The following is a 15,407-nucleotide window of genomic DNA, read 5'->3' as shown; positions in this document are numbered from 1 at the left end:
TGCCAAGATGTGATCCTTCTATTGATTAAAAAAAACAATTTTACCATGTGCATTTTTCCTTCTGTTGCTTTTACTTCATTTGAGTTTTCTATCACATTTAATTTTTTGCAGTTCAGTTGTTGTACTTTTCAACTTTACCATGTTTACTTTCTGTAGTTTCTCATTTGCAACAATTTTTTTTATGACTTGCAATTTTAACTATTATATTTCCTTTTGTGTTTTTTCTACCAATGATATTTGCAGCGACGACTACAAGATTGATGATTTGCATTGTTTTTAGTTGAGCCATGGAAGAACTGAATGGCTCTTCTCAGACACTCTAGAGATGCTCTACTGGCCGGCATGAATCAACTGTATTGCTCATCCAGTTCTTCTGGATGTTTGTGTTCACACATGAACCAGCAGAGCAAGAATAGATGATGAGTCAAGTGAGTGAAATGATCTGCTTCATTTAAAAAAACTTTTTAAAAGCTTCCCTTGGTGGGTGGGAGTCCCTGCATATCAGCAGCACCGCCTTACCCACGGAACACAACGTAAATGGCATCGCTAGAGATACGCAGGACGGTGCAGGAATGTGAGAAAAAGGTAAGAAGGGCCAAGGAGAACGAGCAGAGCAGGATGTTTCGCTGAATTCCAGGCAAAGACACAGGGACCAGACATGGTGTTGAGGCAGAGCCTTGATCTAAGAGAAGACGTCCCAGCTCCCAGAATTGGGATATAAGTTCAGGGTGGGGCCAGCCCCAAGGTTGATTTTCTGCTGAACAACTAGCCTAGGATCCTTAGACTCCCTGGGAGGAGTGGATTCTCTCTTAAGAGCCTGGAGTGTGGCCCAGTGACCCACCTGTGAGGGATGCGTGGAAGGGGTGGGGCCAGAATATTACTAGAGAAGTCGATTCACCTGAAGAAATCAGTCACCTTATTTATTTAGGTAAAAAATAGTCACAAGAGAAGGTTTAGCTGTAATACTCTATGGTAAGCAACTGCCTGCACAGAGGGAAAGTGGCCTTATTGTTGTGGCCAAGCCATCTGGGGCAGTGTTGTCACAGAGAGGGACATTCTGCATCTAGAGACGAAAGGGCTCAGCCCCTTCTCCAGATGCCCCAGATAACCTTCTCCAAAGAAGTGCAGGTCAACATCTTTCTGCTTGGTCTCAGGACAACAAATGCGAACATTTCACTGTCTTCCATACTGTCCTCTCCCACTGCCAGACTAGAATCAATGAAATTCACAGCAAAAGGGCACAGCTGGGCAATAATTGGGCTTGAGTAACAACTAACAATTCCCCTCATTCTTTCCCTGAGCTAATCAACCACATCTCCTAGAGCCAATAAGGAGAGGTCCTCTTCTCTGTGTATATGTGAAATGTAACACATTCGGGGAAAAAAGTGAATGAATGTATAAGTGGCTTGAGCATCTTTGTAACTAATACCCAGTCAAGAAATAGAAAATTTCCAGAACCTCAGTGGGTGGCCAACTCTCCATCCTCTATCTGACACCCCAGGGCAGTTTCTTGACTTGCACAGAATCTGAGATTTGGACGGAGAACTAGAGCTTTGTTTTGCGAAGATCCGCAAGATCTGGAGATGTCTAGAAATGAAGTTGGGGTTCTCAACTTAGTGGCTTTAAGGCAACATTCAGGGAATTATGTATTAATAGGCTAACGCAGGGAGTTCCTGATCAGGGGGTTCAGAGTGAGACTCAGAGACTCAGGGATTTTTTTTTTTTTTTTTTTGAGACAAAAGTCCTGCTCTTGTCGTCCAGGCTGGAGTGCAATGGCGCCATCTCAGCTCACTGCAAACTCTGCCTCCCGAGTTCAAGCAATTCTCCTGCCTCAGCCTCCTGAGTAGCTGGGATTACAGGCACCTGCCACCACGTCCAGCTAATTTTTGTATTTTTAGTAGAGACGGGGTTTCACCATGTTGGCCAGGCTGGTCTCAAACTCCTGACCTCAGGTGATCTGCCCGCCTCGGCCTCCCAAAGTGCTGGGATTACAGGTGTGAGCCACCGCACTTGGCCAGGGATATGCATATCTGGTAAGTACCCCAGAAGATTCAATAGTATGTGGTTCTCAAAGACATGCCACTTTAGAAAGACATGCCCTGAATCCACAGACACTTAGCTCAGGAGGCACTATGAGACTCCTTATGTCCTTGCTACTCAAAGTGTGGCTCCAGACTAGCAGTAGTGGCATCACCTGGAATGCAAAATCCTGGGTCCCATTCCAGAGCTCCTGAATCAGATGCTTTTTTTTTTTTTTTTTTTTTGAGACGAAGACTCACTCCGTCGCCCAGGCTGGAGTGCTGTGGCATGATGTCGACTCACTGCAACTTCTGCCTCCCGAGTAGCTGGGATTACAGGTGCCTGCCACCACGTCTTGCTAATTTTTGTATTTTTAGTAGAGACGGGGTTTTACCATGTTGGCAAGGCTGGTCTCGAACTTCTGACCTCAAGTCATCCACCCGTCTTGGCCTCCCAAAGTGCTGGGATTACAGGCATGAGCCACCGCACCGGCTCAGGTGCATTTTTATACGGTCTTGCTGGTAATCTGCACGCACATTAAAGCTGTAGTAGCACACCTCTGGGTTCCTTAAAGACAGTTCTCAACAGGGGCAACGCTGCCCCTACAGGGCATTCAGTAAATTTGAGTTGGGCAGGTAGTTTGGCTGTCACAATGATTGGCATTTAGTGTGGAGGGGGTAGGGCTGTTACATGTCCAGCACATTAAATAAATATCCTGGCCAGGTGAGGTGGTTCATGCCTATAATCCCAGCACTTTGGGAGGCTGAGGCAGATGGATCACTTGAGTCTTGGATTTTGAGACCAGCCTGGGAAAGTGGCGAAATCCTGTCTCTACAAAAAATACAAAAATTAGCTTGTTGTGGTAGTGCATGCCTGTGGTCTCAGCTGCTCGGGAGGTTGAATGGGAGGATCACCTGAGCCCGGGAGGTTGAGGCTACAGTGAGCCGTGATTGCACCACTGCACTCCAGCCTGGGTGACAGAGCAAGTCCTTTCTCAAAAAAAAAAATAAAGGGCCAGGCACTGTGGCTCATGCCTGTAATCCCAGCACTTTGGGAGGCTGAAGCAGGCGGATCACGAGGTCAGGAGATCGAGACCATCCTGGCTAACACGGTGAAACCCCGTCTCTACTAAAAAATACAAAAAAATTAGCCGGGCGTGGTGGCGGGCGCCTGTAGTCCCAGCTACTCGGGAGGCTGAGGCAGGAGAATGGCATGAACCTGGGAGGTGGAGCTTGCAGTGAGCCGAGATCACACCACTGCACTCCAGCCTGGGCGTCAGAGCAAGACTCCGCCTCAAAAAAAAAAAAAAAAAAAGTTAAGAAAAGGAAGTCCTGCATCGTGTACAACTTCCAAATGTCTCACTGGATATTTATGTATACATGTCTGCATTTATCTGAGCCTAGAACCTAATTCTTTTTTTTCATCTATAGGTATTTTTTTATTAGAAAAGAAATTAAACATTCTCACTAGAGACTGAAGAACGAAATTAATAATCTTACAAGTCTAGAAGGAGGCAAACTTCATAAGGGATTCTTTTTTTTTTTTTTTTTTTTTTTTGAGACGGAGTCTTGCTCTGTCGCCCAGGGTGGAGAGCAGTGGCGCAATCTCGGCTCACTGCAAGCTCCGCCTCCGGGTTCACGCCATGCTCCTGCCTCAGCCTCCCGAGTAGCTGGGACTACAGGCACCTGCCACCATGCCCGGCTAATATTTTTGTATTTTTAGTAGAGACAGGGTTTCACCGTGTTAGCCAGGATGGTCTCGATCTCCTGACCTCGTGATCTGCCTGCCTGGGCCTCCCAAAGTGCTGGGATTACAGGCGTCAGCCACAGCGCCTGGCCCAAGGGATTCTTAAGTTTTCAAAGCATTGGGGGCTCTTTCACAGATACACTCTTAGGGTAGGGGGCTGTAAGTTTTCTCAGATGTTTTACATTTTGTGCTTTAATTTTTGCTGGTACTCTAAATCAAATAAATACACAGTGTTCAGGATTATCTGGATGGCCATCTTAAATAACAGAGTGTTCTACACGACCACAGCCTCTGCACTTGTGCCTCTGATCCATATGACAGCAAGACCAACTATGCTTAACTTTTCATATGATTTCTCCAGTTGAGTCCTGAGACCTTACACAGAACTGTTGAACATTTCCTATGAGATCTGTGAGAGGACAAGGTGGACAACACTGGTTCAGAGCAGTGATTCTCAAGGTGGGATGGGATGGGGTGGGATTGAGTCTCCGGAGAGATGCAGTACTTTGAAAGAACACATTCAAAATACCCACTGATTTCATAACACCAACTCCATAAAGTCAAGCGGAAAAATGATTTCAGCTAATGGGCAGTAGCAGAAAACCAACCAAGGATTCATCATTGTGGAGAAGGAGTCTGTAGAAACATAGTTGAAAAACACTGGCTTAGAGGCAGAGGCATGCTGACACGTGGAGAACAGTAAGAAATGCGTGCCAAAGAGAAAGAACAATTGAGGGTGAGTGAGCGAATCCTAGGCCAGAACTTGTCACAGTCTTCTGAAAACCAAAGAGCACATCAAGAAGAAAACCAAGATGGCCCATCAACCTTCTTGGCCCTGTGGTCAAGAGCAAGTTGATCCACTTTTAAATACTGAGGCAAAAGAAGACAAAAGCTGTTTGTGTCCCCCAAATTCATCCACCAGGAAGTGCTGTCATCACGTGCAATGCCATCCAGCTCTTGAGGAGGAAAGTCAGCGTGTGGCCTGCTCTGTGGTTACTGCAAAACTCTAATCTGCTTTAGCCGCGTCAGCAGTTCCCCACTCTATTGCATAGTGACTAGATCACTGCATCTGCCTATACAATCTTTACCGATAAAGACTCAAGGCCCCATTCTTGCTCCCGTGAGCTGTTCCAAATAATCTTGAATCTTGTTAGTGTGGTTGGTGGCTGTGATCTCGACAAATTCCAGAAGCCCTTGTTTGATGGGCAGTTGACTGAGGATCTCTTGGGTCCTCCTGCAGAATGGGAAGGTGGGCTTGATGAACACAACCACCTTCCCAGGCTGGATTTTGTAGTTCACACACTCTTGAGCCATGCCGACAGGCTGCGGTCTCCCTGGGAAGAATCCTCAGTTGTAGGTATTGCATGGGTATTGAGCCGAACCTAATTCTTGTTTTACAAATAAACACACTCTTTGTTTTTGCACAATTGTAATGTTTACTGAAATTTCCAGGCAGGCAACTGCCCTATAAGTTGAGGGAAGGCTCAACATGTATATATATATATTTTTGAGACGGAGTCTCACACTGTCACCCAGGCTGGAGGGCAGTGGTGCCATCTCGGCTCACCGTAAGTTCTGCCTCCCAGGTTCACGCCATTCTCCTGCCTCAGCCTCCCAAGTAGCTGGGACTACAGGCGCCCGCCACCATGCCCGGCTAATTTTTTCTATTTTAGTAGAGACGGGGTTTCACCATGTTAGCCAGGATGGTCTCAATCTCCTGACCTCGTGATCTGCCCACCTTGGCCTCCTGAAGTGCTGGGATTACAGGCATGAGCCACCATGCCCGGCCAACATGTACTTTAAGAGTAACCAAACGTGCACCATCTCAGGCAATCTCATCATGGACAGTAAAGCGGTGGTGTGCAGTACAGAGCACCTGTGTCAGCCTACTTATAGGTACAAACACCTGAGCGCTTCATTATAGCCAGACCCTAGCATTTATATATTTATATATATATATATATTTTTTTTTTTTTTGAGATGGAGTCTCAGTCTGTCTCCCAGGCTGCAGTGCAGTGGTGCGATCTCAGCTCACTGCAACCTCTGCCTCCTGGATTCAAGCGATTCTCCTGCCTCAGCCTCCCGGAGTAGCTTGGACTACAGGTGTGCACCACTACTCCCAGCTAATTTTTGTATTTTTAGTAGAGACGGGGTTTCGCCATGTTGGCCAGGCTGATCTGGAACTCCTGGCCTCAAACAATCCATGTGCCTTGGCCTCCCAAATTGCTTGGATTACAGGTATGAGCCACTACACCCAGCCTATATTATTTTACTATAAATGTTTTCTGTTGTTTATTCTTTTATAATTAGGGCAGTATAATGTCTTTCTAAAATATATGTATAGTTTATCTATAAAATTTCATTTCAGGATAATAAATATTTATAAAATTTCATGATAGTATCATAAATTTTTTTTTTTTGAAGACATAGTCTCACTCTGTCACCCAGGGTGGAATGCAGTGGCGAGATCTCGGCTCACTGCAAGCTCTGCTTCCTGAGTTCAAATGATTCTCATGCCTCAGCCTCCCAAGTAGCTGGAATTACAGGCATGAGCCACCATGCCTGGCTAATTTTTGTATTTTTAGTAGAGACAGGGTTTCACCATGTTGGCCAGGCTGGTCTCGAACTCCTGACCTCAGGTGATCCACCTGCCTCAGCCCCCCAAAGTGCTGGTATTACACGTGTGAGCCACTGCGCCCAGCACCTTTCTTATTTTGCATATTAGTATGTGATGTGGAAAACATTTCAGATGGTAGAGTATGTCAAAATGAGATCTCTTTAGAAGTTCTGTGTTTACTGTGGGGCCTTATGGCACCCAGCTCCTAAATTATTTTTGACATAAAAAGGGAGTTGGCAGGTATTATAGGAGTTGAGCAGAACTATTCTGATTGAATCACCTCATTTTTCAAAGGCCTTGAAACCCAGGGAGATGGAATGCCCAAGGTCACAGGGATAACTAGTGTCAGAAGAACCAGACACCCATGAATTCAGACCCAACCAGGACTTGGCCTCCTGCCACCAGCACTGCCAGCTCAGCCTGCCCAGGTCTCTGGAGGGCTCCTTGTCTCCATAGAAAACCTCCTTCTATGCCCCTGCTTTTGCCAAGGCCTGGACAATGATTTGGAACATCATGCCGTCTTACTAGGAAGCATAAAACCTTTGTCGGACTGTTATTATCATTTTTAACCTAGGACCTTTTCTTTCGTATGCAGAAATCACAGCTATAAAATAAACAGATCCCTTGTGCCTGGCTCTCTTTGGACACAAATTGCTGCCTGTCCTTGTCTGTTTAGAGTTGGATTCAAGGGTCTTCAAGAAAAATGGCCAAAAGGAAAAAAAAAAACAACTTCCTTGATTTGGGGAGACAATGGATTTTGTAGTTAAAGACTCAAAGCTTGGGACTCCATGAGTACCCTAGTACCCTCAACGACCACAATCCAGGGCCACAGGGTGGGTGGTACTTAGTTTGCATACACAGAATGTCCCCATCAACTGTATAAAAACTTGTGTTGCTCCAGTGTTGGTTGTTCTGTCACTTGATTTATCCTGTATATTAAAGTCAAGGGACCCCTTTTTCCTCTAACATCTGTGATTTCAGGCGAGGACTCTAGAGGGAATAAATGAGGTGAGGACTACTTCACCAAGGGGGTGAGAGAAGATCTCATGTCTTCAGGTGAGGCTGAAGATGGGGACCCAGTTTTATAAAAAGCTGAGAGAAAAAAGGGCTGAGAGAAGAAAAGGGCCTAAAGCAGAAACAAGCTTGGACAATCAGGAGGCAGGAGATCAGCGTGAATGAGAGACACGGTGCTGCTGAGTGCCTTGGATGGATGGATGGACCCAACCTCACCCTATTTATGTAACCCATTTACCTAATGTAGCAAAATGGAGTTGGAAAGTAGCTGATCCTGGCTGGTGGCTCATGCCTGTAATCCTAGCATTTTGGGAGGTTGAGGCGTGAAGATCACTGGAGGTCAGGAGTTTGAGACCAGCCTGGCCAACATGGTGAAACCCCATCTCTACTGAAAAACAAAAATTAGCCAGGCATGGTGGTGCATGCCTGTAATCCCAGCTACTCATGATGCTGAGGCAGGAGAATTGCTTGAACCTGGGAGGTAGAGGTTGCAGTGAGCCAAGATCGTGCCACTGCACTCCAGCCTGGGTGACAGTGTGAGACTCTCTCAAAAAAAAAAAAAAAAAAAAGAAAAGAAAAGAAAGTAGCTGATCCCCAAGTTCAAGACAGTGACACCTCATATGGAAAGGGACCCCCAAGACTCTTCCACCTTCCTTGCCCAACCTGGGTAGGATGGCGTCTCCCTTGGGCTTAATCTGACCATCCCAGGAGGATATGTGGCCCAGGAAAGAAACAGAATGCACATCACCTTTGTGAGACAATTCTGGCAGGATTCATCAAGTGATCACACAAAGCCTTCAAAGACATAAAAAAGATACTATTATCAAGCAAATCCCAAGAGTCCCCAAAGATAGGAATGTATGTGTGACAGGGACAAGGTGTCTTATTGCCTTCTGGGTGCTGCTGTGCCAAGAGAGAAAACGGTCTCCAGACAATGTGTTTTCAGTGAGGTTTCCAGAAACTCATCAAAGAATGGCCTATATGATCATAGATTTCAAAGATGTTACTGTTTTAAGAGGGGAAAAGGGGTCTGGAGAGAAGGCCCAGAAACCACGCAGTTCCTGACACCCAACAAGAATGCAGGGAGGGGCCAAAAGGCATTCACAGGAGGAGGAGGCACTCAGGGACATGCCAGGCTTTTATTCCAAGGTGTCCTTGAGGAAGAACAAGATTAGGAGGCTCGGCTGAGAAGAGAAAAATTCATGTCAAAGGAAAATTGAGTAGAGGAGCGAGATGAGTGAGTTTTCAGAAAAGGGTAAGATCAGGAGAGAAAAAGAGACAAGAGAAGTTGACTCCTGCCCAACAGGAATGTGAAGAGGAAAGACAGGGTCTTCAGGAAGCCTAGAGACTGATCTTATACATCTGGGTATGGCCCATGTCTCACTGAGCTGCTGAGAATGGAAGCTGAAAGGGCAAAGTCTTTAGAGGTAGGAGATACACTTAGAGATCTCTCTGGTCCAGGAGAGAGAGAGAAACAACAACAACAAAAAACTGTCTGGGCCTGGTGCAGTGACTCACGCCTGTAATCCCAGCACTTTGGGAGGCCAAGGCAGGCAGATCACCTAAGGTCCCGGGTTTGAGACCAGCCTGGTTAACATGGTGAAACCCCGTCTCTACTAAAAATACAAAAATTAGCCGGGGAAGGTAGTGGGAGCCTATAATCCCAGCTACTCGGGAGGCTGAGGCAGGAGAATCGCTTGAACTCGGGAGGTGGAGGTTGCAGTGAGCTAAGATCACGCCATTGCATTACAGCCGACAAGAGCGAAACTCCGTTCCCCAAGAAAAGAAAACCTGTCTGTCTCCCTGGGGTGGACAGGATGCTCTAGTTTTATGTGTGTTTGAATCTCCAAAAATACCTGCATTATTTTTCATGGGAAAAGGTCCTGGATAAAATAACTCAGATTGCCCTTAAAATCCCACAGATGCTGGCGAGGCTGCAGAGAAACGGGAACACTTGTACACTATTGGTGGGAATGTAAGTAATTTTGGCCACTGTGGAAAGCAGTTTGGAGATTTCTCAAAGAACTTAGAGTTACCATTTGATCCAGAAATCCTATTCCTAGGTATATATCAAAGGAAAATAGATCATTTTTCAAAAGAGATAAATGCACTGGTATGTTCCTCACCTTGCTAGTCACAATAACAAAGACATAGAATCAACCTAGGTGCCCATCAACAGTGGATTGGATTAAGACAATGTGGTATTATACATATACACCATGGAATATTATGCAGCCTTAAAAAAGGACAAAATTATGTCCTTTGCAGCAGTGTGGATGGAGCTGGCAGTCATAATCCTAAGTGTATAACACAGGAACAGAAAGCCAAATACTGCATGTTCTCACTTATAAGTGGGAGCTAAACATTGAGCATCCACAGACATAAACATGGGAATAACAAATACTGCAGACTACTAGAGCAGGGAGGGAGGGAGGCATGGGTTGAAAAACTACCTACTGGGTATAATGCTTATTACCTGAGTACAATACACCCATGTAACAAACCTGCACATGTACCTCCTGTATCTAAAATAAAAGTTGGGGGAAAAAAATCCCAGAATGTTAACAGAACTAAAATTCCCCCAAATCTAATGTCTAATATCTCAGATGAAAGCTTGGCAACTCAACTGGAAGACAGCAACCCACAGGGAGACAGAAAGTCAGTGTTAACATCTGAGACAGCACAGCCATACTGACTGAGAAGCTCTGGGGAAAAGCACTTCCCAAAGGCTATGAGGAATAATGGGAGGAATTTCATAGGGGGTCATGGGAGAGACTCTACTCTCCGTGTCATTGACTCCCAATAACCAGGAAGGCAACAGGAGAGAAGACAACATCCTGAAGGTGGCTGCATAGGGTAGGGATTGAGATGATGGGTGCTAGAGTCCAATCATCTGGGATCAAATCCTGCCTTTGCCACCCAGCATTGCAGCACAGGCAAGATTCTTACTTGATTCTTCTAAGCTTCAATTTTACATCAATTAATGAAGATACTATAGTTGATGGGAGAGTTATGAACCGAATCTGCAGCCAGTGAGCTTTCTGTATGCTGGCTGGTGTTGTTACCAGCTCTACATCACAGCTGTACATTCTGCCTTAAAGGGAATTCCTGGAGCCCGTATAGATCTGAAGGAGTCCATTTCAATGGGGGGATTTCTTTTTAAAAATTTTTTATTTCTGGCTAGGCACGTTGGCTCATGCCCATAATCCCAGCACTTTGGGAGGCCAAGGTAGGTGGATCACCTGAGGTCGGGAGCTCGAGACCAGCCTGGCCAACATGGAGAAATCACATCTCTACTAAAAATATAAAATTAGCCGGGTGTGGTAGCACATGCCTGTAATCCCAGCTACTTGGGAGGCTGAGGCAGGAGAATCGCTTGAACCTGGGAGGCAGAGGTTGCAGTGAGCCAAGATCGCGCCATTGCACTCCAACCTGGGCAACGAGAGCAAAACTCCGTTTCAAAAAAAAAGAAAATATTTCCATAGGTTTTCGGGGGAACAGGTGGTATTTGGTTACATAAGGAAGTTCTTTAGTGGTGACTTGTGAGGTTTTTTTTTTGTTTTGTTTTGTTTTTTGGAGACGGAGTCTCACTCTGTTGCCCAGGCTGGAGTGCAGTGGTACGATCTTAGCTCATTGCAACCTCCGCCTCCTGGGTTCAAGCAGTTCTCCTGCCTCAGCCTCCCGAGTAGCTGGGATTATAGGAGCACGCCACCACACCTAGCTAATTTTTTTGTATTTTAGTAGAGATGGGGTTTCACCATGTTGCACAGGGTGGTTTCAAACTCCTGAGCTCAGGCAATCCATCTGCCTGGGCCTCCCAAAGTGCTGGGATTGTACCACCACACCCGGCCAACTGGTGAGATTTTGGTGCACCCATCACCAGAGCAGTATACCCTGAACCCAATTTGTAGTCTTGTATCCCTCTCCTGCGTCGCACCCCATGGGAGAATTTCTGAATGTGATGCCCCTGCCCCCTCGTCTAAGTATTGGTTTTGCCATACGAGGACAACACACTGGTCCGGGACAAGATATGAGTGGAGACGTGCTGGGACTTCAGATCAAGATTTCAGAGAAATCAAATCTCCTGCCCATTTGGTGCCAGAAGCGATTTCAGAGACAGACTGAACAACAAGGGCAAAAATGTATTTTGTGCTCACTGTGAAGCAGACATGGTTCCAAACACCCTGCCTATGTCACCTGGTCTACTCCTCAGAACAACTCTGAGGTGTGATTATTATCACCCCATGTTACAGACTGAGAAACTGAACAGGGGACTGAAGCACCTCGAATGACATAATTCCATCATATACTGCAACCTCCTTAGTTTTAAAGCATGTGGAAGCATCTGCTTGACTCAAATATCTCGTGCTGGCCAGGCACGGTGGCTCACACCTGTAACTCCAGCACTTTGGGAGGCTGAGGTGGGAGGATTGCTTGAGCCCTAGAGTTCAAGACCAGCCTGGGCAACATAGTGAAACTCTGTCTCTACAAATAAATAAAACAATTGGCCAGGCATGGTGGGCACACACCTGTGGTCCCAGCTGCTCGAGAGGCTGAGGTGGGAGGATCACTTGAGCCCAAGAGTTGGAGGCTGCAGTAAGATGTGATCATACCGCTGCACTCCAGCCTGGGCGACAAAGCAAGGCCCCGTCCCAAGAAAAGCAAAGCAACCAACCTAGTGCTGAGATGCAAATACAATTTTAAAAGTTGCAGGTCTTCAGACTATTTTTCAAAGTCATTCCTCTGTTTCACATGGACAAATCAAAGTTATAAAAATAGCCACTACTAATCTGATGAAATTACTGCTTTCCTTTGTTCAATCCACTGCTTCACACTTTGCGGCCTCCCTAACATCCTTGGGACTGATTAGGCCTTCCTCTTCTATTAGGTAGGCAATGTTCTCTCCAGCAAACAGAAGTAGGCCTTATGTCCCCGAGGTCACCAGTACCAGCCAAAAAGTAGCTTGTTGAACGTAATTTCATGCAGAATCAGCTTCCAGTTTAGATGTCATTAGGGCCAGCATTGCTGAGGTTTGAGACTTGGCCAGTGATAAACAGGTCACCAAAATGCAGCCACGGCACCTATTATAGAGTTTCTTGGGTGGAAACATGGACTCACGTGTTTACATCAAGGTTCTTAAATGAAGATATTTTTAGTTTCATTGAGTTATTTTTTACTCTGGCGAAACCCTAATTATCCAAGTGTAGATTATCTATGCTATTAACTCCAAAGTGGGATTGACTCCAAAAAACTTTATTCTGGCCCCTCGGTACTTCCTAACACAGAACATACAAATTAATTTAATATTGGCTTGCGATGGGAAGGGCAGGAGCAAGCTGAGCCTTAGGTAATGTGCAAACAGAACAGCAGCTTCAGAAGAGTCCAGAGCTGCGTGGTTAGTTGGGTTCTTAGTCTCCATCAGGGAAGGAGATGTGAGTTTTGTGTGTATGTCAAAACCAAATAAGCACAAATTCGGGACAGTCTGCCCTGCTTTTTACCTCCCCTGGAAGGAAAAATTATGTTGGTTTGGTATGAGAAAGGATGTGGCTTTGGGACCCTCCCCCTTGAGCAGAGGTCCCCGATCCTCGTGAAGAATTCTGTAAACACCTCACCCACCTATTGTCCGTCTGTTTATCTGCTGTGTGGTCAGGTTGTCACGGCTGTTGGCTTGCTGCTTCAATTACGCAGGGTTTACTTAGCTGTGCAATTGCAATGACTTCCATCTAGAGTCCTCAACATTTGCCTAAACAATCAGCACTTTTCTCCCTAGTTGTCCCAAATGGGAAACTTGATGCTATATATACGGCCAATTGTTGAGCCAGAAACACCTTTCTAATAACTCACTCTAGGGATAAATCAATCCTCAATCTCCTGGAGCCAAATCCATGAGCATTCTATTTTTCTTGGAATTTTTCATATACTCAACTTGTAGGAAAAAGAGGTCATTAACAAGAAACAAGATGCAGCAGAGTTTATTTAGGACATTGACAAAGCCACCAAGGGGTATCTTGAATAAGGGTGAAGAGTTCCATGTCTGACAGCCTCTACACCGGCCGTTACTCCTAACAATGTCAGAGGCAATGCACAGTCCTGAACATTCCTCACGTGAAAGTTCAACTGCGCTGAGAAAACTCGACTGACTGAGAAAGCAGAGTGGACTAACATATTTAAAAATATCTCATCTCAACTATGTTACAATCATACACACAGTGTTTGGGAAGAATCGCACAAAAACGTAAGTGGTCACTCTGAATAGGTGATTTTTTTTTTAATTTTTAAAAAATTTTTTATAGAGACAGAGTCTCACTCTGCCACCCAGGCTGGAGTGCAGGCACACTCTCGGCTCACTGCAAACTCTGCCTCCTGGGTTCAAGCAATTCTCTGCCTTAGCCTCCCAAGCAGCTGGGAATACAGGCACCTGCCATCACGCCTGGCTAATTTTTGTATTTTTAGTAGAGATGGGGTTTCACCATCTTGGCCAGGCTGGTCTTGAACTCCTGATCTCATGATCCACCTGCCTCGGCCCCCTCAAAGTGCTGGGATTACAGGCGTGAGCCACCGCGCCTGGCCTTGTTCTTTAATTTCAACGGTAAATATAAAATTATTTTCTAAAGATTCGCAGTAGAATCCTAGTACTCCTTGGTAATGAGAGAGAAATCAATTAAGGGGGACAATTCCATCCCCAGTGCAATGTGTTTTCTTTTTTTTTTTTGGAGACTGAGTCTCACTTTGTCGCCCAGGATGGAGTGCAGTGGCATGATCTCGCCTCACTGCAACCTCCACCTCCCGGGTTATAACTCCTGGTCTCAGGACTCCCGGTCTCAAACTCCTGACCTCAGGTGATCCGCCCACCTCGGCCTCCAAAAGTGCTGGGATTACAGGCGTGAGCCACTATGCCCAGCCGTAGATGGGGTTTTCATGGTCTCCAGAAGGACTTTCTCTGTGATGTGACCACATTGACCTTCAGCCTGCGTGGTCATGTGCTTAATATTGTTATATAAATTATAGCACTTCAAAACTTTAACTTCACCCTAAGCAATGAGAGCCAAGAAATCAGAGTATTTTTGTGTGCCACTTAAATAAATAAACAAAAATGGAAATAAATAATAAATGCCAATTAAATAGTCATTAATAAAATACACTGTCTTCCATGTGTTACTGGAAATGATGTGTGGCCCCCGTGGTACTTGGGAACATCCAGGTTTTCTGAATTCACATTTTAAAGTCTATGAGGAACCCACAGGTGAGTGTGTGGCACATGGAGCATATAGACAGACACATGAGGCAGATGCATGAGATGCAGGCCTAGAGATAGACAGAGTCATCCCCGCCCCAGGAGGGAAGTTTCTGCCCTGGAACACTGAGAGAGAGAGAGAGACCTGGATCCTTGTGATGAATTCTCCTTGTTTGCTTATGTTAGTTTGAGCAGGTCTGGATTTAAACAGTCCCATTTCCCCTTCCTCTGCCCCTCATTATATACTCATTACTAATGGCTAATAACTGGATGAGAGATACATGGGGGTTCCTATACCCTATTTCTTTTTCTAAAGAGGAATGGTTCATTGCCATTGTCTTGTTTTTCTTCCAGTATTGTATACTGGGCGTGTTGTGCATGGTTTAATTTGATTGCTTAGTCCACAAATGGCAGCTGGTGAGCATTCATATCTGGGGAGCGTGAGCCTCTGCGTGCTGCAGCTCAACAGGACTTTGAATATTCTCCCATCAGGGATGGGGAATACAGTTTGTGGCAGTCAATGAGATGGCTGGTGCTATTGTTTGGCTATGGTTTGAATATGTCCCCAACAAAATTCATGCTGAAATTTGATCCCCAATGTGGTGGTGGTGGAAGGTGGGGCCTAGAGGGAGGTGTTTGGGTCACAGGGGGGCAGATCCCTCATGAATGGCTTGATGTCATTCTTGTGGCATTGAGTGAGTTCTCGCTTTGGTGAGACTGGATTAGTTTCCATGGGAATGGATCAGTTCCCTCGACAGTGGGTTGTTATAAAGCCAG

The 15,407-nt window shown here is 45.6% G+C and overlaps 1 protein-coding gene and 1 pseudogene across 1 annotated transcript in view; both read right to left on the bottom strand.

Annotated features, from left to right (window-relative positions):
• KCNK13 (potassium two pore domain channel subfamily K member 13) overlaps positions 1-15,407 on the bottom strand; it is a 128,519-nt gene that overhangs the window by 76,148 nt on the left and 36,964 nt on the right. The gene's annotated exons all lie outside the window — the stretch shown is intronic.
• On the bottom strand, positions 4,759-6,018 carry LOC106635498 (glutaredoxin-1-like; annotated as a pseudogene).

The sequence above is a fragment of the Pan paniscus genome, chromosome 15 (assembly GCF_029289425.2).
Source record: "Pan paniscus chromosome 15, NHGRI_mPanPan1-v2.0_pri, whole genome shotgun sequence".
Lineage (NCBI taxonomy): Eukaryota > Metazoa > Chordata > Mammalia > Primates > Hominidae > Pan > Pan paniscus.
This window is presented reverse-complemented; position numbering and strand designations above follow the sequence as displayed.